The sequence below is a fragment of the Ornithorhynchus anatinus genome, chromosome 7 (assembly GCF_004115215.2).
Source record: "Ornithorhynchus anatinus isolate Pmale09 chromosome 7, mOrnAna1.pri.v4, whole genome shotgun sequence".
Lineage (NCBI taxonomy): Eukaryota > Metazoa > Chordata > Mammalia > Monotremata > Ornithorhynchidae > Ornithorhynchus > Ornithorhynchus anatinus.
The window spans coordinates 904,508-928,862 of NC_041734.1; the positions used below are offsets into that span (position 1 = coordinate 904,508).

Below are 24,355 nucleotides of genomic sequence, written 5' to 3' on the forward strand. Positions count from 1 at the left end.
TCGCGTCAAATCCACAGACCTTTTCACTCGGAGGAAGTTATGTGAGAAATCCATATTCCTGCTATTCCCCGGTGGGCCCGCTCCACTAGCGGGCCTTACTCTCAAACAGGTATTGAATTCCAACTGAAGTTCTCCACGTCCATTCGGGGAGAGCGGGAACACGGCGAGCAGGGAGGAGCCCTCCGTGCGGGGGGGGGGGTGTCAAAAGAAAACAAATCCCAGGGTCCCCGATGAATAGCGCCCGGGGTCCGGCCGGCGGAGGGTAAATCATCGCCGGCCGTAAAAACGTCAGCGATTTAGAGGGCCCCCCTCTTCCGAGAAATCCAGCTCCTGCGAAACCTCGAGACCCCCGAGGAGCGGGAGAAATACAACAGAGGGTGCTGGAAAAATCGGCTCGGGAGAGAAGGAAAGACCGCCCCGTGTGTCGGTGTGGTGAGGATGGGGAGGGAGGGCCAGAAGCCCCGCACGTATCTGGCGAGAGTTTGAAGTGAGCCCAGATGCTCCCCGCTGAAGAAAAGCTGAAAGACATCAGGAAAAATTCTGCAAAATTGGGCGAAGGAGTGGGGGAAGTGGGCGGGAGGAGACCGGGAAAGGGAGAGGGAGGAATGTTGACTCTCCAGTTCCAGGCAACGATGGGGAACCGGCGAATTTGAGAGATTGGGATTTGGGATTGGGTTTCCTGCTCACAATGAAGCAGCACGGACTAGTGGAAAGAATAATGAGGTTGGTATTTGTCGAGCGCTTACTACGTGCAGAGCACCGTTCTAAGCGCTGGGGGAGATCCAGGGTCATCGGGTCGTCCCACGGGGGGGCTCACGGTTAATCCCCATTTGACAGATGAGGTCACTGAGGCACAGAGAAGCGAAGTGACTCGCCCGCGGTCACACGGCCGACGAGCGGCGGAGCCGGGATTAGAACCCGTGACCTCGGACTCCCAAGCCCGGGCTCTTTCCACTGAGCCACGCTGCTTCTCTGGCCAGGCCCGGGTAAGTCGGAAGGACCTGCGTTTTAATCCCGCCTCTGCCACTTGTCTGCTGTGTGATCTTGGGCAAGTCGCTTCACTTCTCTGGGCCTCAGTTTCCTCATCTGTAAAATGGGTATTAAATCCTACTCCCTCCTACTTAAGACCGTGAGAGCCCTATTTGTGGGACAGGGACTTTGTCTGGCCCGATTATCTTGTATCCACCCCAGCGCTTAGTAGAGTGCCTGGCACATAGTCCCCAGCGCTTACAGCAGTGTTTGGCACATAGCGCTTTACAAATATCATTATCATTACTATGATATGTGTATACTTAGCTGTATATCTGTAATTTATTTACCTATTTATATGAATGCCTGTCTCCCCTTCTAGACTGTGAGCTCATTGTGGGCAGGAATGTATCGGTTGTTATACTGTACTCTCCCGAGCGCTTAGTACACTGCTTTGCACACAGTAGGCGCTCAACAAATACGACCGACCGAACGTAGTAAGCGCTTAACAGATACCGCGATTATCATTGTTATTGTTAAAAACCTGGCCAAGCCCCTTCTCCGGCTACCGAGTCCCTCAGAACCTCTCCTCGGATGCTTTCGGGTCACTCCAGGCCTGCTCACTGACCGAATCATCTCTCCTCCCCGCTCATCTCGTTACGTGCCCGGGCCCGGGGAGAGCATCGCAGCTGGGTCCGTCAGGGCCGAGGCACCGGGGAAAAAAGGAAGCCCCCTCAGCTCTGTCTCTTCACTGTCTCTCCCCGTCGTGAATTGCTTCCAAACTCAATAAATGTCCGATGCGCTTTAGCAGCGCGTCTAACCCGACTCGAGACCGAGACCCGGGATCATCTGGTCAACTCCCTTCGGAAAATCCGCTCCCCGCTCTCCGCCCAGAGAATCTGTCCTTTCACCGGGTGTCTGGCTCCCCCCGCCCCTAGACTGTAAGCCCGTTGTGGGCAGGGAATGTGTCTGTTTATTGTTGCACTGTCTCTACCAAGCGCTTAGTAGTGCTCTGCGCACAATAAACAGCTCTCGATAAATACGACCGAATGATTAAATGGAGGGGGCTGTATTCTCTAGAGCTTTGTTAATCGATCCATCTATTGATGGAATTTATTGAGCACCTGCTGTGCAGGAATTAAACAGGGGACAGTCAGGAATACGGATGGTCTGGGCTGGGTCACTGGGGGAGAATCAGGGATGGAGAAGGGAGAGTCTGGGGGGGGGTTGGGTGGTCCATTCTGGGTCTCTAAGGGAGAGTCAGGGATGGAGAGGGGAGAGGCAGCACTGTTGGACGGTCCTCGCTGGGTCACCGGGGGAGAGTCAAGGATAGAGAGGGGAGAGGCAAGAGTGTTGGAAGGTCTGAGATGGGTCACTGGGGGAGAGTCACGGATAGAGAGGGGAGAGTCAGGGGTGTTGGACTGTCCATTCTGGGCCACCGAGTCAGGACGAGAGACGGAGAACTCGGAGTGCCGGACGGTCCACCTTTAACCATGAGGGTGAGTGTCCAGGAGCGAAGCCAGTTCCCGTATCCCCCAAGGGTCCTGGGGGCCCTGGGCTGGGCAGGCAGGGGGTCGGCAGCAGAGTAAGGGGGCTGATGGTCTCACCTGAAGGCCAAGGCTAGATTCACAAGCTGAGCAGAAAAGCCCCGTGTGGGTACACCTGTACGCATACACACCCCACCCCCCACCGCCCACCCCCTGTGAGATCTTTCATAAGCCATCTCAGCCAGGGCTCCGGGCGGCTCGATTACAAATTAGCAAAAGGTAATTTTAGGCAATTTTTCGTGTTTCGGAAGGAAAAGATAAATCTTTTCCCCGGGGATTTTTTTAACCCTTCACCCAACAAAAGAGAACCCCCAAAGCGCGGAACGTGATGAAACGCCGGGGAAGAGCGAGCGAATCTGGGAACTGTGCCCGAGTCCCTCTGTCTCCTGCCCCCGCTCCTTTCTTGGAGGGGAATATTGCCATTCCAGGAGAAAGCATTCATTTCAAACCCGCCCTTCTCCCAGGACCCGTAGGGGGTTCAACCACTCGGTCAATCAAGGGTATTCATTGCACTTATCGTACCGAGCGCAGGTCGGACACGGTGAACTCGGTAGAGGTCTGTAATCCCCATTTTATAGTTGAGAAAACTGAGACACAGAGAAAGTGAGTGACTTTTTTACGGTATTGGTTAAGCATTCAGTATGTGTCAGGCACTGTGTTAAGCCCTGGGACAAAGATCACCTAATCAGGATGGACAAAGTCCATGTCCCCCATGGGGCTCAGGGTCTTAATCCCCATCTTGCGGATGAGGGAACCGAGGCCCAGAGAATAATGATAATAATAATGATGATGGCACTGGTTAAGTGTTTACTTTGTGCCAGGCACTGTATTAAAAGCCCTAGGGTGGATACCCGCAAATCGAGTTGGACCCAGTCCCTGTCCCACCTGGGGCTCAGAGTCTCAATCCCCATTTTACAGATGAGGGAACTGAGGCCCAGAGAAATGTAGTAACTTGCTCAAGGTCACCCGGTAGACAAGTGGGCTGAGGACCCAGGTCTCCTCACTCTCAGGTCCGCGTCCCTTCCAGCAGACCCCGCTGCTTCCCAACTACTCGTCCAAGCTCCGAGACGTGTATTTCCCTCCCCGGTTCCCTGTCACCCGGAGAAAGCGGGGCAGAGGGCCAGACCCACCGGCCCGGCCCTGTCCGGACGGATCAACGAGTCCAGGGAAGCAGTACAGAGCCCCGTCCCGGGAGTCGGAAGGTCATGGGTTCTAATCCCGGCTCTGCGTGTCCGCTATGTGACCTTGGGCAAGTCACTTCACTTCTCTGGGCCTCAGCTACCTCAACTGTAAAATGGGGATTGAGACCGTGCGGGGACAGTGTCCAACCTGATTTGCTTATATCCAGCCCAGCGCTTAGTACGGGGCCTGGAATATAGTAAGAGCCCAACAATTACCGTAATTACCACTATCATCGAGCTTTAACGGAACAGTGCCCAGCTGGCTCTCGGATGAAACGAGGGCAGGCGGATCAGGGTCCGGGCCTGACGTGGGCACGGCTCACATTTGCGTTCATCTCCTCTCTCACCCCGGCTCCCCCTGACCTCTTCGTGAACCACACGAGATAAGTTCGTTATCGGTCCGTTAATTGACCCGATGGAGAAGCCGAAGAAAATCTTTTACTCGGCCCAGGCCAGGGGCCCTTCTACTAGTTCTTGTCTGCCCAGAGAGATCTACCCGAGGCTAAAGTCAAATCCTTATCACTGAATATTTCTTTCTTATTACCGTGAAACAAAGGCATCGGAGAGCTCTGCAAAACCCATTTTTCAGTGTTGGGAGCGTTTCCGGGAGGACCGACCTTCCTGGAAGAATCCACTCGGAGGCATTTTTCAAAATTATTTTTTCTTTTTGATTTTCAATTTCCATCACTCATCTTTGAATGTCTTTAAATAGGCTTTCCGAATCCCCTTCTATGAGCAGCTTTCCTCTATGGCAATCTCCCGCCTGAAAAGGTCATTTGCTAGCAGGTTTACTGTATATGCGCCTAATTTTATATTGCGTAATAAATCTTCACCCACCCCTCAATGTCACAACAGGGCAGGGTCACGATGAGGTTGGGTGGCATCAATGTTTAATGCGTCTCTCAATAAAAAATTAGCACATGTCTTCAACGAAAATAAATGTTCTTGTTTTATGGAGTCTGTTTTACGGGACTATTACGAGGAATTTTTATTAGAGTTTTAGTATTCAGATGGGCATGTGGACCCAGTTAACTATTAGATTTAACAAAGTAAAATCCACTTGGGGGCCAGGGCCCCACCACACCCAGGAAGCGAGACAGCAGAGTGATCCAACTCCACGCACGTAAGCTCCGCGAAAAACAAGCCCGGGGTCTGTGGCCTGGCAATCTCGGAAGTCGATCACCCGATCGGTGGTACTTACTGAGCTCTTACTCTGAGCAGGGGACTGTACTGAGCGCTTGGGAGAGTACGGTACAATACTCTTGCTGAAAATGATGACTGCTACTACTACTGCTAATGGTTATTATTACTATGTGGGTATTTGTTAAGCGCTTACTATGTGCCGAGCACTGTTCTAAGCGCCGGGGGAGATACAGGGTGATCAGGTCGTCCCACGGGAGGCTCACAGTTCATCCCCATTTTCCAGATGAGGGACCTGAGGCACAGAGAAGTGAAGTGACTCGCCCACAGTCACGCAGCTGACAAGCGGCGGAGCCGGGGTTCGAACTCATGACCTCTGACTCCCAAGCCCGCTGCTCTTTCCACTGAGCCCCGCTGCTTCTCTAACGACGACAACAGCGGTATCTGTTAAGTGCTCACTGTGTGCCGGGCACCGTACTAAGCGTGGGATGGATCCAAGCAGATCGGGTCGGACACAGTCCCTGTCCCTTGTGGGACTGACAGTCTCAGTCCCCATTTTACAGACGAGTAACTGAGGCCCAGAGAAGTGAAGTGACTCTTCTCAAGGTCCCACAGCAGACAAATGGCAGAGCCGGGATTGGAACCCATGACCTTCTGACTCCCAGGGCCGGGCCCTAGCCACTTCGCCACGCTGCCGTCAGAGACCTACGATCCATATTTGAAAAGTATTGCCCATTAAGAAGAGATTTCTTTCTGCCAGTCCAGAAATTGACGTCCAGCAATAAAAACAAACGGGTCCTTCGTTAAACGCTCGCTCGGGGCTAAGGACTGCGCTGAAGCGCCGGGGGTAGACACGGGATAATCAGGTCGGGCAAAATCCCTGTCCCCCAGGGCGCCCACAGACTAAGGGGGAGGGAGAAAGGGTACTTCATCCCCATTTCACGGATGAGGAACCTGGGGCCCGGAGAAGCCAAGTGACTTGCCCGAGGTCACCCAGCCGACAAGAGGTAGAGCCGGAATTAGAACCCGGGTCCCTTGGCTCTCTGGCCCGAGCTCCTTCCACTAGAACACACTGCTTCTCGCCAAGCGTACGGGTGTTGTCCTACGACTTTAACCGAACCCCAGGCGGTGCGGGCACTCTGTCCGACCCCAGGACCTAGCGCAGGGCTTTGGCCCCTAGTAAGTGCTTAATAAGTGCTCTTTTCACTGAGCCACGAGAAGGAGCGTGGCTCAGTGAAAAGAGCCCGGGCTTGGGAGTCAGAGGTCATGGGTTCGAATCCCGGCTCTGCCGCTTGTCAGCTGTGTGACTGTGGGCGAGTCACTTCACTTCTCGGTGCCTCAATGACCTCATCTGTAAAATGGACGTTTAGACTGTGAGCCCCACGTGGGACAATCTGATTACCCTGTATCTACCCCGGCGCTTAGAACAGTGCACGGCACAAAGTAAGCGCTTAACAAATACCAACATTATTATTATAAGTGCCACCGTGGTTGTTATTATCACTATTGCTATGATTATTACTACTATTACTATTGGTTACTGTTTAGCCAACAACTATTTATGTGGAAAATAGACCGTACGCTCATTGTGGACAGTGCATCTGTCTGTTATATTGTTCCACTGTACTCTCCCAAGTGCTTAGTGCGATGTTCTGCACACAGTAAGCTCTCGATAAAGACAGCTGACTGACGAAGCGGCAATAACGGGAAGACGTTCGGCCTGGTGAATAAAACACGGGCCTGGGGACCGGACGGCCTGGGTTCTAATCCCATGACAGCCCCTTGTCTGCTGTGTGACCGTGAGCAAGTCACTTAACTTTCCTGTGCCTCAGTTACCTCGACGGTAAAATGGGGAATAAGACCGTGAGCCCCACGTGGGGTCTGTCCAACCTGATGAACTCGTATCTATCCCAGCGTTTAGTAATAATAATAATAATAATAATAATAATGTTGGTATTTGTTAAGCGCTTACTATGTGCCGAGCACTGTTCTAAGCGCTGGGGTAGACATAGGGGAATCAGGTCGTCCCACGTGGGGCTCACAGTCTTAATCCCCATTTTACAGATGAGGGAACTGAGGCGCAGAGAAGTGAAGTGACTCGCCCACAGTCACACAGCCGAGTGGCAGAGCTGGGATTCGAACTCATGAGCCCTGACTCCAAAGCCCGTGCTCTTTCCACTGAGCCACGCTGCTTCCCCTAGTACAGTGCCCGGTACATAGTAAGTACTTAACGAGTACCATAAAAAAAAATCAGATCCTTGAATGTTGTTCTCTATGACTTTTCTTTTATGGATTTTCCCATCCAGACTCTGAGGGTTCTATTTTTAATCGATCATATTTATTGAGTGCTTACTGTATGCCGAGCACCGTTCTAAGTACTTGGGAGAGTATAAAAGTGACGGAGTTGGTAGATGTGTTCCTTTCCCAAAAGGGCCACAACGCTTAAAGTAATTTATTTATTTATTCGTACTAATGTCTGTCTCCCCCTCAGACTGTGAGGTCATTGTGGGCAGTGAGTGTGTCTGCTCACTGTTCTATTGTCCTCTCCCAAGTACTCAGTACAGTGTTTTGCACATAGTAAGTGCCCAGTGAATACAGTCGGATGAATGAATGAATAAGAAGCTTCCAGTCTAGAGGACGAAAATTTTTCTTTTCTAAAATGGTTATTTTCTGAAATTATTTTCTGAAATTTCTGGATGGAAACCTAAAATCAGACTCCTTCTTCACCCCTTAAATCGTCAGCCCCAAGCGGGACAGGGACTGTGTGCGGCCAGATTATCCTGTATCTACCCCCAGTGCTTGGTAGTGCTTGGCGCAGAGCGCTTAACAAATATCACCACAACTATCGTTATGAATTATTATAGGCGGAGCACATCTGACGGCTGCTCTTTAAAAATCGCAATGTGCAAACATGACTAGCTTGAAGGGCAGACTTAAGAGTCAAGAGGAGAACACGAAGCCAAACGGCACCCAAATCCTTGACTATTTCACGGCAGGGGTCTCGGTGGGGAGAGACCGAAGATTGGATCAGCAGCCGCGCTGCCAGGGCCCGATTTCTGCCGGAACAGAGGACTATTACCACGTTCAATGCCCGGCTCATATGAAGAGAAAATGCAAGCCGGTCTTCCGATAAAATCGGGCGGCTTACGGAGAGTCATTCTACCCAAACGGCGCAGCCAATGTTTTTGTGGAACTGAATGTCCCATAAATCCCCCTGCCGTGATAGATTTCATCAGTCCCCACGGCGGAGACTGACGGGTCTACTTCGGCGACGGCCGGGTCCGGCGCCAAATATTTCGAAAATCAGCAGCGCTGGTCCAAGTGGCCACGGAAGGCGAGACGAGGAGTCCAGGTGCCCAGGTGAGGCCGCCGCAGGTCTGCTCCTCTACTGCCAACCTCCTCACTGGATCTCGATCTCGCCTATCTCGCCGCCGACCCCTCGCCCGTGGCCGGCCTCCGGCCTGGAACGCCCTCTCTCCTTAAATCTGACAGACAATTACTCTCCCTCCATCCCCGCTTCAAAGCCTCACTGAAGGCCCATCTCCTCCAAGAGGCCTTCCCTGACTACGCCCTTCTTTCCTCTTCTCCCAATCCCCTCTGCGTCTCCTTGACTTGCTCTCTTTACGCATCCCCCCGCCCAAACCCACAGCCCTTAAGTCCATATCTGACATTTACATATTTCTATTAACGCCTTTCTCCCCCTCTAGACTGTAAGCTCATTATGGGCAGGGATAGTAGATGGAATATTGTTCTCTCCCAAGCACTTAGTACAGCGCTCTGCACACAGTAATCGCTCAATAAATACGAGTGACTGACGAGGTTGTCAGTGATTTCTTCAGAAAGTTATAATGCTCACATGTGGGGAGTTAATACTACTACTACTACTACTAATAATGATATCTGTGGTACTTGTTAAGAGCTTACTGTGTGTGAGGCACTGGGGCGGTTACAAGATAATTGGGTTGGACACGGTCCCTGTCCCTCATGGGAGCTTGCAGTCTTAATCCCCATTACACAGATGAGGTAACTGAGGCCCAGAGAAATGAAATGACTTGCCCAGGGTCACACACAGCAGACAAGTATTAGAACCCGCGTCCTTCTGACTCCCAGGGACGGGCTCTAGCCACTAGGCCACACTGCTTTGGTATGCCTTCTGAGGAATCCACCGTTCTAATCTGTCGGACGGGTGCGAGCCCGACGTTGGGTAGGGACTGTCTCTACCTGTTGCCGAACTGTACTTTCCAAGCGCTTAGTACTGTGCTCTGCACACAGTAAGCGCTCAGAAAATACCACTGAACGAATGAATGACAGGGGAGAGGAAGAGGGTGGACTAGTCGCTTCACGTCTCGGGGCCTCAGTTCCCTCATCTGGAAAAAGGGCCATTAAGACCGTGAGCCCCACGTGGGACAGGGACAGTGCCCCATCTGATTACCTGGTATCTACCCCAGCGCTTCAAACAGTGCTCGGCACATAGTAAGCGCTTACCAAATGCCATTATTATTATTATTTACTCTTTATCCCACCTCCTCACTACGATAACAGTGATAATGAGTGATAAGAGAGCCAGCACGAAGTCACCTAGGGCCAATGCTTACCACAAACGTGGTTACTCGAGAAAAAATTTCCCGTCTCCTTCCGTTGCCCTGTTCCTCTCCGAGAGCCGTACAGCTGCTTTATCCATCTGCCGGGGTAACTCCCGGTTGTTTTCCAACTCTAACCGTGACAAACGTCCTTCGCCGAGGCGTGCGGTCCGCGAGGCCGAGGGGGCGGCCCCGGCAAACCCGCCGGGCCAACGGTCTCACCCGCCGGCAGTTACCATCGCCTCTCGCTGGGGGAAAACCGGCTCCTGAGGAATCGTTCCCAGAGATTCCCGGCGGTGGGGGCGGCCGGACATCGGGCCACCCCGGAAAACCAGAGCGGACAGACCCGATCCGTCAAGCGAGAAGCTCTAACTTCTTTTCCCAGCGAGGCTATTCGCTGGCCGCTTCGGGAGAGAGCCCGCTAAGGTGGCCGGGCCGCCCCGGGCCCTGCAAGTCAGAGTCTCTTTCTCCGACGGTGTCCGGCGAGGCCCGGGAAACCGATTGAAAACCGATACGTTTGAGCCACGGGGGCGGGGGGGGGGAGGGGGCGGGGGTCTCTATCCTAGCCCGCCTATCCATCAATTGGTCATCCTCAGTTAATTAAGCGAGGGCATAATCGGCTTAATTTACGGAGTTCGAGAAAGTTAACGAGCTCTCGGGCAGGACTGCGCCGGGGCCGGGCCCGTCCGCGGAGCTGTTGCGATCCCGGGATCTTGGCGGCCGCCCCGATTTCTCTCTCTCCGACTCTCTCTCTCGGCGAACGGGGTGGTCGTCCCTGGCCGAAGCCGAGGCCCAAGGGAAGCCTGGGGGGGGGATAAAGTAGCCAGACCCAATCTTCCAACAGGAAGGGGGGAACCTGCCACGCGGTCAGTAAATACCAACGGTCCGTCGCCCGAGGCTACCGAATACGTCCAGACCGCTCATCGTCCGAAGCCGGAACTTCCACGCGACCGCCTCCGAGTCACCGGGAATCTCGGCGGAAATCGATGCCGCCGAGCCCGGAAGAAGCATCAGGCTCACCGCCTGCATCTACTACAACAACCGCGCTGACAGCTGTGATATCCGTCAGGCGTCGGTTAGGGACGGACAGGGCAGATCCAACGCCAAACGGGTCATCGGGTCAGTCCCCATCCCCAAGGGGGTGGGAGATGAGGGTCCTGAGGCCCAGAGAAGGGCAGCTGCATGGCCTAGCGGATAGAGCCCGGGAGTCAGGACGTGGGTTCTAATCCCGGCTCCTCCACCTGTCTGCTGTGTGACCTTGGGCCAGTCACTTCACTTCTCTGCGCCTCAGTTACCCCCCGGTAAAATGGGTTTTAAGACTGTGAGCCCCAAGCGGGACAGGGACCGTGTCCAACCTGATCAGCTTGGATCTACCCCAGGGCTCAGAGCAGAGCCTGACACATAGTAAGCGCTTAACAGACCCCATCATCCTTATTCTAGTGACTTACCCGAGGTCACCCAGCGGGCAAGCGGCGGGGCCGGGATCAGAACCCGGGTCTCCCGACTCTCCCGCGCTCTCTCCCCCACGAGCCCGTCCTCGCTGCGCAGGAGACGGAGCGTTTCTCTCCCCGCTGGTCGCTGAAGCTCCACTTTCGGAATCCGCGAGTGGACGCGGACAGGCCGGCCGCGCTATCAACCCACCGCACCTCACTTAAGGCACCCGGGGAGATCGATGCGCAAAGCCAAGGGCGAGGAGGGCCCTGTTCCCCAAGTGCCGGGTTCAAACTGTTCTTTCATTAAAAGATGCTCGTCCCTATCGATTTTGGCTTAAGTAATGAGAGAGCTTATCCAAAAATCTTTAGCATTTGGGCTCAAGTTAAGGAAATCAATACGGCCATTTCCCATTTGAACTGCATATGTGAGTTTTATGTACGAGAGACAAGACAAAGCCCAAATCCGATCGATCGATAATGATGTCGATAGAACATGAAACTGACAAATGGCGTCTTTAGGCAATTAAAGTGAGCTGTAAACATAGGGGGCTAATCAATGCCAGGGTTGGGCTATTAACAGTTTTTAATTTGGAAGGGGAGCGTCGGCGGGGAGGAGGTGGAAGTAGAATTTCCTCTCCTCTTAGGGCAATTTTCATAAAGCTTTTAGGCACCGCACGGCTATCTTTCTAACCGGCGGGGTGAATCGGAGCAAAAGCCTCGTGCGCGAATGTCTCAAGACCAACCTCTGAGATACACCGTGGGAAAAGACCGAAGGAGAACGCCAGCCACGGGCCCGAGGGGCCGGCTTCTTTCCCGTCAACGACGCTCTCCCACGGCGCCCGCGCCACCAACCCCGGGTGGTTTTCCACCTCCCACGATTTCTCTCTACATCAACTGCCGACTGTCCGGTCAAAGAGCACACCGGGTCTGGATCGCGCCCCCCCCCCCCCCCGCCCCGCCCCAAGACCAACACGAAAACCTCTGCCATTTCCAGCACGATTCCTTATTAGATCCCGTTGGCCCTTCCGAGCGCTCGGCCCCTTCCGGAGGAAGCGCGTCTCTCCGGGATATCTGGCGCCCCGCGCCGCGTCGGCTCCCGACCGGGCACGGGGACCTCCGGCCCCTCTCTTCCTTGTGGCGGGTATCCCCGAGCAGAAGAGAAAATCGCCGTGTGGATCGCCGCCGACGGCGCGGATGAGCCTGCCACGGGAATGCAGCGGGAGCATTTGTTTCTCATAAAAAATGATATCGCCCAAGTAAAAGGTTAATTGAAAAACCAAATAAACTTCCAAGTTTGCGTAAAGCGCATTACCTAGATGAACAGAAATCGATGAGATCGTTCAAACAATTAGTAACGAAGAGCCGCGTGCAGCCTGAGACCGACTCTGCAGCTGAGCCGCGACTCCGCAAGGCTCTAGGGACTTGGGTTTTCGAGCCGGGGGTGGAGGGGGAGGAGACCGGGCCTCGGAATTCAGCTCAGAGATCCTGCCGCTAATAATGTTCCCGGCTCCCCGCCCGACCCGTGACCTTTCTTCCCTCCTGTTACTCCGCAAGGTGGAACTTGGGAATTCCAGCTCTCGCACCTGCGGGCGGCGGGGGAGGGAGACTCCAGGAGGTGGGCTAATAATAATCACAATAATTGGGGTATTTGTGAAGCGCTTACTCTGTGTCATGCACTGTTCTGAGCACCGGGGTAGAGACAGAGTAATCGGGTCGGGTACAGTCCCTGGCCCACCCGGGCTTCCGGGCCAAGTAGGTGGGACAACGGGTATCCCGGCTCCGCCGCTCGTCAGCTGTGTGACTGCGGGCGAGTCACTTCACTTCTCTGGGCCTCAGTTACCTCATCTGTCAAATGGGGTTTAACTGTGGGCCTCACGTGGGACGACCTGATGACCCTCTATCTACCCCAGCGCTTAGACCAGTGCTCGGCACATAGTAAGCGCTTAACAGATACCAACGTTATTATTATTGCAACGCCATTTCCCGTAAGAGGAAACTGAGGCCCAGAAAAGCGAAGGGACTCGTCCAAGATTACCCAGTGGGCAAGCGGCGGAGCCGGAATCGGAACCCAGGCCCCCTGACTCCCAGGCCCAGGCTCTTTCCGCTAAGGCCTCGCCGCTTCCTAACACGACACTGTCATGGCATTAATGAAATGATCCTGGCTTTCATGGCAGCACTGCCTCACGCCAGGGAGCAACCTGAGGAAGGCTTATTATTATGATTAACATTATTATAATAACAACCATAACTGGGATATTTGTTAACTGCTTACTACGTGCCAGGCACTGAACTAAGTGCTGGGGTAGATACGAGCTCCCAGTCTTCATCCCCATTTTACAGATGAGGTGACTGAGACAGAGAGAAGTGAACTGACTTGGCGAGGGTCACGGATCAGACAAATGCCCTGCACGCCGTAAGCACTCAATAAATAATAACGCTGGTATTGGTTAAGCGCTTACTATGTGCGGAGCACTGTTCTAAGCACCGGGGTAGATACAGGGTAATGAGGTTGTCCCACGTGAGGTTCACGGTCTTCATCCCCATTTTACAGATGGGGTAACCGAGGCCCAGAGAAGCGAAGTGACTCGCCCACAGTCACCCAGCTGACGAGCGGTAGAGCCGGCATTCGAACCCACGACCTCCGCCTCCCAAGCCCGGGCTCTTTCCACTGAGCCACGCTGCTTCTCGGAGGGGGCCAAGAGGGCGAGACGGGGGCCAGGACGCCCTAACGCTAACTGCCCACTCCGCCTCCTGTCGGCTCCGTGACCTTGGGCAGGCCACTTTGTTTCCCTGGGCCTCAGTTACTTCCTCTGTAAAACGGGGTCCAAGACCGTGAGCCCCACGTGGGATATGGACCGCGTCCGACCCGGTTAGCTCGCATCTATCCCAGCGCTCAGTGTAGTGCCCGGCACACGGTCAGCGCTTATCAGATACCATTTAAAAAAAACAATCCTCTGTCGAACGCTGCCACTCTCTCAAACCGCTTGCCCATCGGTGATCTCGCCGAGTCCTCGGACCACGCCCGGGTGGTGGGGAGAGGCAGGCATCGCTGGCCCCGTTTTACGCGGGAGAAAACCGAGGCACCCAGAGCGGCGGGGGCATTTACGGAGCGCAACGCCCAGCCAACGCCGTACGGAGTGCTCGGGCAGCACGCGACAAGCACCTTCCCCGCCCAAGAGCATAGAGTAACGACCCGGGGTCAACCGGGGGGCTGGCGGCCGGGCCGGGACCACGATCCGGGTCTCGTGACGCCCAGGCCCGGGCCCTGACCACCGGACCGCACCGCCGGCGTCCCGCCGGAGCCGGGGCGAGGTGTCGCCGTTCCCTCCACCTCCCAGCCCCGGCCAGGGACTCGTCGGCCGCAGAGCCTAGGGCAGGTAGCCCTTCGATCCCGTCCCAGCCACGATCCCAAGGTCATAGCTATCTACTGAGCACCTACTGCCGGGGGGGGGGGGGCATCGTATTAAGCCCCCAGAAGGGGGAGGCGGGACCGACTCACCTGTTTTCCCGCCGCTGTAATGGAGCAGCACGCACCGACCGCAGACGGACGGCGACGGCGGAAAAGACATGGCGGATGGAGCACGGGCCTCGGGAGTCAGAAGGTCATAGGTTCGAATCCCCGCTCCACTTGGCTGCTGCGTGGCCTTGGGCAAGTCACTTTGCTTCTCTGGGCCTCAGTGGTCTCATCTGTAAAATGGGGATGGAGACCGTGAGCCCCTTAGGGGACAGGGCCTGTGTCCAACCCGATCCGCCTGTCTCCACCCCAGTGCTTAGTACAGTGCCTGGCACAAAGTAAGCACTTACCAAATACCGTAATAACAACATTCTAAATAACACATATAAATAAATAATATCAGTAACAATAATAAAAATAAACAGCAGGCGGTGACCCCATTTCCCCCATCTCCCCTGAACCCGGCGCTCTCGGATGGGTTTCAGTGCCGTGACACGGTGGAGGAAGTACGTATGGTTTTCATTTTTCTGACGGACGGGGAGCTCCTCTGGTCATTTGCTAATTTAGCTATTTAATTTCCATCTCACTTATGAAAACTGGAATTTAATACCACCCACATTTCTTCAGGGATTTCCATTTTTAATTAGGCCCGAGGAGCGCTCACCATCTCCCCCTCCTAGAAAAGCTTTTGGGGATAAGTCCAGGAGCGCGTGCACACCCACACACACACACTCTGCACAGGCCCGGGTAATTACAGAAGCTATTCATACGTCTATACACGCACAGCACACATCCCTACATACACACACCCGCTTACACGGGCACGCACGCAAACACACAGACCCGCACAAAGACACGCATACTGCGAAGGTCTGGGAAATTACAGAAATTATGTATAAATACAAACTTCTTCACACACTCATACACACAAACACACAAACTGCACAGATCCGGGAAATCACAGCAATCATTCACACGCACGCTTACACTTACCTATACACACCCACACTCTAGAGGTCCACAAAATTACTGAAATTATTCATATGCATAAACACACACAGGTACCCCTACGCGCACACATACAGTCTACGATTTTAGGTAATTACAGCAATTATCCATACATATAAACACACACACATACACACCCCCTGACACAGATGCATCTTCTCACACAAACACACACAGACACACACAAACAGGGCCCGATCAGCACTGGGTGGGATATAATTAACCAGAACTAGGCGGCGGGCTTAATTATCATTATTAGGGATAAATCCCACGCCGTTTGAGGGGATGCATTTTCCCGACGATTTTTAGGCTTCTAGTTCGCCCTCGTTTCGAAGGCCTCGCCTGCTGCTTCCTTTGTGGACCTTGAACTATTTGGGGGATCGGGTCGAGCAAGAAAGCAACCCGGAAAACCGGCCGCTTCTCAAGGACTCGGACGCGACGTCAATGACTTCTTCCAAAGGAGGAATTCGGCTTCTGGTGCGGTGCCCCGTGCGCGAGGCCGCGAATAAAAATCTTTTGGGACTTGCTGCAAATTCTGCTTGTATTCATCGGCCATCCCGATGCCTAAGGGCATAGTAACGATAATGACGACCATGATATTTAAGCACTCGCTACGGGTCAAACACTGTACTAAGCACTGGGGTGGACAAGAGCTAATCGGGGTGGACACGGTCCCTGTCCCACACGGGGCTCACAGTCTTAAGCTCCATTTTACAGCTGAGATAAGGAAGTGAGTCGCCCAAGGTCACGCGGCAGGCAACTGGAGGAGCGGAGATTAGAACCCAAGTCCTTCTGACTCCCAGCTCCCTCCCTAATCACTAGGCACCGCCGCTTCTCCTTAATGCGTAGGGCGGCGAGAAGGGTGAGTATCCGACTCGCTTATGTGGGGCAGACTCCGGTGCATGAGTGATACGGAAGGGAGAATTAAGACAGTGAAATGAAAGCTTAGTTGGAGGAGAAGGGATAATAATAAGGCTCTAAAGGAGCAGAAAGTGATCATCTGGCAGATGTCGACGGGGAGGGAATTTCAGGCCGGAGGGAGGACATCGGCGGGGGATCGGTAGTGAGGTAGATTTTTTTTCTTTTGGTATTATTAATAATAACGTTGGTATCTGTTAAGCGCTTACTGTGTGCGGAGCACTGTTTTAAGCGCCGGGGGAGATACGGAGTAATCGGGTTGTCCCACGTGAGGCTCACAGTTAATCCCCATTTTACAGATGAGGGAACCGAGGCACAGAGGAGCGAAGTGACTTCCCCACAGTCACCCAGCTGCCAAGTGGCAGAGCAGGGATTCAGTCATTCATTCAATAATATCTATTGAATATTATCTGCACATAGTAAGCGCTGAATAAATATTATTGAAGGGATGAATGAGTCCCTGCTCTGCCACCCGGCAGCTGGGTGACTGTGGGGAATTGCCGATTCCAAGCGCTTAGCACGGTGCCCTGCACATAGTAAGTGCTCAATAAATGGTACTGAGTGAATGAATTCCAGGCCGTCCTCCTCTCAACGCCCCGGATTATTTTTCTTAAAAGACACAGTCTACTTCTCCTCCTCCGAAAACTTCGAAGGTTGCCCGTGCACCCCCGTATCAAAGAAAAACTCGTTACTTCCTCACCATTAGTTGCCCTCCCCCCTCCTACTTTACCTCTCTGTTCTTCTACAATAATGTTGGTATGTGTTCAGCGCTTACTATGTGCCGAGCACTGTTCTAAGCGCTGGGGCGGACACAGGGGAATCAGGTCGTCCCACGTGGGGCTCACAGTCTTAATGCCCATTTGACAGATGAGGGAACTGAGGCACCGAGAAGTGAAGTGACTCGCCCAAAGTCACACAGCTGACAAGTGGCAGGGCCGGGGTTCGAACCCATGACCTCTGACTCCAAAGCCCGGGCTCTTTCCCACTGAGCCACGCCGCTTCTCTAATCAACGGCGACCTTCGAGGGGGCGCTTTCTGTGGAGCCAGGGGAGCGGGAGCCACGCTGGAGGGGGGCGAGGAGAAAGACGGAGAGGAAGCGGAGCCAAGCCGGTACGGACGACTCGCTCGAGGAGGGTGGAGAGGAACGGTAGGAGGGCGACGGGGCGATAAATGGAGGGACCCTTGGGGGTCGAGGGAGGGGGTTTTTAGGAAAAGGGAGACAGGAGTCTACCTGAGAAGCAGCGGGGCTCAGTGGAGAGAGAGCCCGGGCTTGGGAGTCAGAGGACGTGGATTCGAATCCCGCCTCTGCCCCGGGCAGCTGTGTGACGGTGGGCGAGTCACTTCACTTCTCTGGGCCGCGGCGACCTCATCTGGAAAATGGGGATTAAGCCTGGGAGCCCCACGTGGGACGACCTGATCACCCCGTATCTCCCCCAGAGCTTAGAACAGCGCTCTGCACATAGTAAGCGCTTAACAAATACCTACGTTATTATTGTTATTATTATTATTACCTCTCGCCCACGTCCTGCCGCTGGCCCGGGAAGCCCTCCCTCCTCATTCATTCATTCATTCATTCGATAGTATTTATCGAGCGCTTACTACGTGCAGAGCACTGTACTAAGCGTTTGGAATGGACAGATCGGTAACAGATCGAGACGGTCCCTGCCCTCCGACGGGCTCGCGGTCTAATCGGGGGCGACGGACAGACGAGAACAATAGCAACAAATGTCCTCATATCTGACAGTTACTCTCCCTCCTTCGAAACCTTCCCTGACTGCGCCCTCCTTTCCTCTCCTCCCACTCCCTTCATCACCCCGACCTGACCCCTTTAATAATAATAACGTTGGTATCTGTTAAGCGCTTACTATGTGCCGGGCACCGTTCTAAGCGCTGGGGAAGGCACAGGGGAATCGGGTTGTCCCAGGTGGGGCTCCCGGTCTTCATCCCCATTTTCCAGATGAGGTCACCGAGGCCCAGAGAAGGGAAGTGACTCGCCCACGGTCACACAGCTGACAAGCTGGCGGAGCCGGGATTCGAACCCATGACCTCTGCTCCTCCCACTGAGCCACGCTGCTTCTCTAGTACGTACAGAGCACCGATCCCTTTATCGCCCCCGAGCCCCACGGCTCCTACGTACGTAGCTGCGATTTATCTCTATTAACGTCCGTCTCCTCCTCTAGACTGTAAGCTCGCCGCGGCCAGGGAACGTGTCTGTTTCCCGGTACCCTCCCGAGCGCTCAGTACAGTGCTCCGCACACGGTAAACGCTCAGTAAACACGACTGAATTTACGCGTGAACAAAAGGAGCACGTCTGCAAGCCGCGGAGGCGCCGGTCTCCTCTGAGGTCACCTGGCCCCGAACGCCAACTTGACCATTTCCGGGAAGATTCCAGAAGAGACCGGGATCCCTTTCGGACAAACGACGCCTGATCCCGGCAGGCGCGGCGAGGAGCTATGACATCTTCGCCGCGCGGCGCCGCCTAAACAGAAGCGCTATTTATTATTTTTAGCAATCTCCTACCTGGGGCGGCCCACGGACCCCCGAAAGTTATTACCGCCTGACCGGTCGTTCGCTCGTCTCCCCCGACTGGATTCGATGAACGTCCCGGAAATCGCATCAGACTCCATACTCTCATATGTGCCTTTCCTCTTCGAATTCAATAAATCCGCTATCGGGGTCTCCAACTCAATTGTCAAATATTTGGAGCTAATCAATTCCGCAGAATTCCGATATCGATCCCGCCCCGGAACCCGAAACAGAGACGGGGCGAGGACCCAGGAGGACACGTGAGTCCGGCGGGCCTGGATCCCCGCTGCCGATTCTCCTTCCTCCTTCTGCACCGTTCTTTTTTTAAATAGCATTTATTGGGCGCTTACTGTGCGCGGAGCACTGTACTAAGTTTGTCTGCATTCATCGTAATCATCATCGTAGTTGCGCTATTTGTTAAGCGCTTACTTGGATAAGGATGAGGATCCAGCGCTTAGAACAGTGCTTGGCACATACTAAGCGCTTAACAAATACCATAATTATGTAAGCCCGTCAAAGGGCAGGGACTGTCTCTATCTGTTAGCGATTTGTCCATTCCAAGCGCTCAGTACAGTGCTCTGCCCCTAGTAAGCGCTCAATAAATGTGGCTCGGCGGAAAGAGCCCGGGCTTTGGAGTCAGACGTCATGGGTTCGGATCCCGGCTCCGCCAACCTGTCAGCTGTGTGACTGTGGGCGAGTCACTTCACTTCTCTGGGCCTCAGTGACCTCATCTGGAAAATGGGGATGAAGGCTGGGAGCCCCACCTGGGACAACCTGATTCCCCCGGGCCTACCCCAGCGCTTAGAACTAGGAAGCAGCGTGGCCTAGCGGAAAGAGCCCGGGCCTGAGAGTCGGAAGACCTGGGTTCGAATCCCGGTTCCGTCCCGAGGGTCTGCCGTGCGACCTTGAGCAAGTCGCTTTACTTCTCTGTCCCTCAGTTCCCTCGTCTGTCAAATGGGGATTCATTCAATCGTATTTATTGAGCACTTACCGTGCGCAGAGCACTGTACTAAGCGCTCGGAAAGTACAATACAGCGATAAAGAGAGACGATCCCTGCCCCCGACGGGCTTACAGTCTAGGGACAACGGGTTTAGAGTCTAATGATAATAATGATGGCGTTTGTTGAGCGCTTACTACGTGCAGAGCGCTGTTCTAAGCGCTGGAGAGGCCCAACGTGATCAGGTTGTCCCTCGCGGGGCTCACAGTTTTAATCCCCATTTTACAGATGAGGGAACTGAGGCACGGAGAAGTGACTTGCCCCAAGTCATACAGCTGACAGGTGGCGGAGCCGGGATTGGAGACTGTGAGCCCCATGTGGGACGTGGATGGGGTCCAACCTCGTCTCTACCCCGGCGCTCAGTACAGTGCCTGGCACCTAGCAAGCGCTTAAAAAATACCAAGCGAACAACGATAGGGTGGGGAGGTGAGAGATCGATTAAATCAGCAAGGCCTCCTGGAGGACGGGGGGATTTCTGGGCCTTGAGGCTGGGAAGAGCTTCGTGAGAAGCAGCGTGGCTCAGTGGAAAGAGACCGGGCTTGGGAGTCAGAGGTCGTGGGTTCGAAGCCCGGCTCTGCCCCTTGTCAGCCGGGTGACTGTGGGCGAGGCGCTTCACCTCTCTGGGCCTTAGTTGCCTCATCTGTAAAATGGGGATGAAGACTGTGAGCCTCCCGTGGGACAACCCGATTAGCCTGTATCTCCCCCAGCGCTTAGAACAGTGCTCCGCACATAGTAAGCGCTTAACAAATACCAGCATCATCATCATCAAGAGCAACGGTCTGCCGGACGGGGACTTACGTACACATCTTTAAATTCTATATTGCAAATTATTTATGTTTATGTCTATCTCCCCGGCAAGGACTATAAACGCCTGATGGGCGGATCCACCAATTCTGTTGCACTGGACTCCCTCGAGCATGCAGTAAGCGCTCAGTAAATGACGACGATGCTATCTGTTTACTGAGAGGCGGCGTGGCTCGGTGGCAGAAGCACGGCCTTGGGAGTCGGAGGTCGTGGGTTCTAATCCCGGCTCCGCCCCGTGTGACTGTGGGCAAGTCACTTCACTTCTCTGTGCCTCAGTGACCTCATCTGTAAAACGGGGATTAAGACCGTGAGCCCCAGAGGGGACAGGCTGATTACCTCCTATCTACCCCAGCGCTTAGAACGGTGCTTGGCCCATAGTAAGCGCTAAACGAATACCATCGTCAGCAGCAATAAATAGCACCGACCGATCGATCGACGGGATTCCGAACGAGAAAAGAATAATAATGATGTTGGTATTTGTTAAGCGCTTACTACGGGCCAAGCACTGTTCTAAGCGCTGGGGTAGACACAGGGGAATCGGGTCGTCCCACGTGAGGCTCACAGTTAATCCCCATTTGACAGCTGAGGTAACTGAGGCACAGAGCAGTGAAGTGACTGGCCCCAAATCACACAGCTGACAAGTGGTGGAGCCGGGATTCGAACTCGTGACCTCTGACTCCCAAGCCTGGGCTCTTTCCACTGAGCCACGCTGCTTCAAAAGAACTGAAGCAATATCGATCCCGTACCGGAACGGACAGGCAGAAGGGGCGAGGACCCCGGAGGACATCGGGGCCCGGCTCCCGGGAGACGGGAGCGGACAACAGACACTCGGGGAAAGTAGGAGGCCTTCCCGAGAGATCACATTCCCAGCGGCGGCAAAGCCGGGGGGTGGCTCTCCTCGGGATCCCGGTTCAGAAGCCGGGAACTGTGAACGGGTCTGCCTCGCCGTCTCCCAACCCGACGTGGGCCGGGAGCTAATTCCCGAGCTCCCGGTAACGTTAATTGAATTACCGATATGATCGGAGAATGGAACGGTTCTATCCTCCAACGAGATCTCACGGGCCATCGGGACGTAATGTCGGAAGCCCCCGCCTTGCGTGTTCCTCCCTGCTCCCACGTAACGCTGCGGCCTGATCTTCCAAAGGACCCCTGCCGTAGATTCGACCTGACTGGCGCCCATCAAATTACCGGTGTTGATTCGTAAGCCCGACCCGCGACGCGGAGGCAGGAGAGCCCTCCGGAAAAACGAGACCGTTTTCGGCGCCGGAGTGTAGCGACGTTACGGAATTATTACAGGAATCAATAATGCTTTCGTTGCCGGAACGAACCTGACGGTGAGATCTTGTTTATAAAGATATTAAACAAATGCATTATTCACGTTTCGTAATGATTTTCTGGGGGAAAAAGGGGCCTTTTTTTAATTATCGCGTGGAAGCGGTGTAATAAATGAGTGTAATTTTTATTAACGGAAGTTCATTTACATAAAACAAATGCTCGCTGAATTATTGAGCGTGATAATATGTACGTGCCCCCTCCTGTTTGTCATATTTTGTGCCTTTTGGCGACATCAGAGTTACAACTGTCTGATTTATGCGCAAAATTTAATGCATAATATGACAACATACAGATACGTACGCCTCGTGATGTATAATTCGAACGTGACCGCTGTACATTTCGCCTATTCTTCCACGGCTTTACGACGATTTCTCGCGCATCCAGAGGCCTCGACTGTAACGCAGGCTGCCAGAGAGGAACGTCCGGGGGAATTAATGAATACTTTTCGAAAAATACCCCGACGACGAATGTTTAAAACACCCTGCCGCGACACTCGCCCGGGCCTCCGCCCGCCGGCGCGTTTTACTTGCGATTTCTCCTTCCGTATTTGACGATCGCCTCTTTCGACCCGAGCATCGTCTCCCAGGGGCGCCCATCTCCTTCCGGCACGGGTGATCGGCGCTTCCCCGGATCGGCGGCGGGAGACCCGATTAGTAAGAGCGGTTAGTAAGGGCGCCCCTGCCTCGGTCCTAATTGGGCCGAGCGGTTCTAAACCGCCCTAAGCATCGGGGCGTTGCGTTTCCCGAGCCTCCCCGGCCCGGGGGTACGAGGTGGGTCTTTGAGGGACGGGCATCCCGGCTACCGGGCAGTCCTGAACGCCGACCGGTTGGCGGGGACCCCGTGGCCGCCAACGGTCACCGTTTTGGGGGGGGGGGGGGGGCGGGGGCCGGGTTTCACGATCGGAAAACCTCGGCAAGTCCCCCGCCAAGGCGGGGAGGAGAGTGCTGATTATTTTCTGCGGCCGCCACGGCCGGAGCGGTCGAGCTCCCCATCGTTTAAGCGGGTGGCCGGGCTGCGACTTGTCTCCGCCCGAAGGCCATCCCATTGAAGGGTCACCCACACTTGACCTTGTACGCGCGGAAAGGTATTTCACCATGGTAACCTTGGGCTGGGGCTTTTCCGTACAGTAAATTATTTCGGCCCTGGCCCCCTTCGTGCAATTCTTTTATTGGCCGGGCAATTGAAATGATGATGATGATGATGTTGGTATTTGTTAAGCGCTTACTGTGTGCAGAGCGCTGTTCTAAGCGCTGGGGTAGACACAGGGGAATCAGGTCGTCCCACGTGGGGCTCACAGTCTTCATGCTCATTTTACAGATGAGGTCACTGAGGCCCAGAGAAGTGAAGTGACTTGCCCACAGTCACCCAGCTGACAGGAGGCAGAGCTGGGATTCGAACTCATGAGCTCTGACTCCAAAGCCCAGGCTCTTTCCACTGAGCCACGCTGCTTCTCCAACATGAAATGTCACGAAGCAATGAAGCATGAAATGTCATGCTTCGCCACCAGAGAAGCTGGTAATTTCTTATGGGTGATTAAGCCACCCCTCCAACGGACCGGCACGGGTGGGACGGGAAGGGGCGAGAAACTGGGACGGGCTCGTCTTGGGGAGGGGGGTGGATTAGGGATTTTACTTTTTAACTCTCCCGACTGCTCTGCTTTTTTCCCCTTCGGATGAGAGGGGGAGTTTGGCGGGAGCCGGCGGTGACCAGTCGTCTGAAAGGACGGATTTTGGAAACGGAACAACCGCCGTCCGCTGAGCGTAGCGTCAACGTCGAGCCGGATGCGGCCATTCCTGCCACTGGCAGAGAGCACGGCCGTTCCATTTGCCACAAAGTGAATTCCGGGCGTTTCTGAGAATTCCGAAAGCCAAGCGAGTTTAAAAAGGACATTTCCAGCCTTGAGCACGGCTTGACATTCTTCCTTTAATTATCTGAAAATCCCAGGGTGGTTTTTTTTCCTAAGAGATTATCAGAGAATTTTGAAAGATACACAATTCTTAAAAACCAGAGATTGGACCAACGGCTTTTTCCCTACAACCGATACGTTTACACGTGGGCTCGGTAAGGCTCTTGCCATAAAAGGGATGAAATGATCGTAGTGCTCTTTAGGTGCTTACCATGTGCCGGGCACTGTCCTAAGCACTGGGGTAGATGCAAGTTAATCGGGTTGGACAGAGTCCTCGCCCCGCTTGAGGCTCACAGTCTAATTGAGAGGGAAGAGGATCGAATCCCCATTTTACAAATGAGGCAGGTGAGGCCCAGAGCGACCAAGGGACTTGCCCAAGGCCACACAGCGGAGAGCGGCAGAGCGGGGATGAGAACCCAGGCCTCTGACTCCCAGGCCCCCGCTCCATCCATTATGCCATGCTGCTTCTCTTACACCTTAAGCACCTACCACGTGCCAAGCGCTGTTCTAAGCACTGCGGCAGACGCGGGTTAATCACGTTGGACACGGTCCCTGT

General features: G+C 54.2%; 2 long non-coding RNA genes across 2 annotated transcripts; one reads left to right on the plus strand and one right to left on the minus strand.

Moving 5' to 3' along the window:
* Positions 1-9,641: 9,641 nt before the first annotated feature.
* LOC114813246 lies at positions 9,642-11,790 on the plus strand. The gene is made up of 3 exons (XR_003760940.2): positions 9,642-9,843; positions 10,262-10,536; positions 11,511-11,790. It is a non-coding gene; the product is annotated as an uncharacterized LOC114813246 (long non-coding RNA).
* Positions 11,791-14,503: 2,713 nt separating this feature from the next.
* Positions 14,504-22,714, minus strand: LOC114813248. Its single transcript, XR_003760943.1, has 3 exons — positions 22,420-22,714; positions 22,194-22,298; positions 14,504-14,537 (listed from the first exon to the last, which is right to left on the minus strand). It is a non-coding gene; the product is annotated as an uncharacterized LOC114813248 (long non-coding RNA).
* Positions 22,715-24,355: the final 1,641 nt, after the last annotated feature.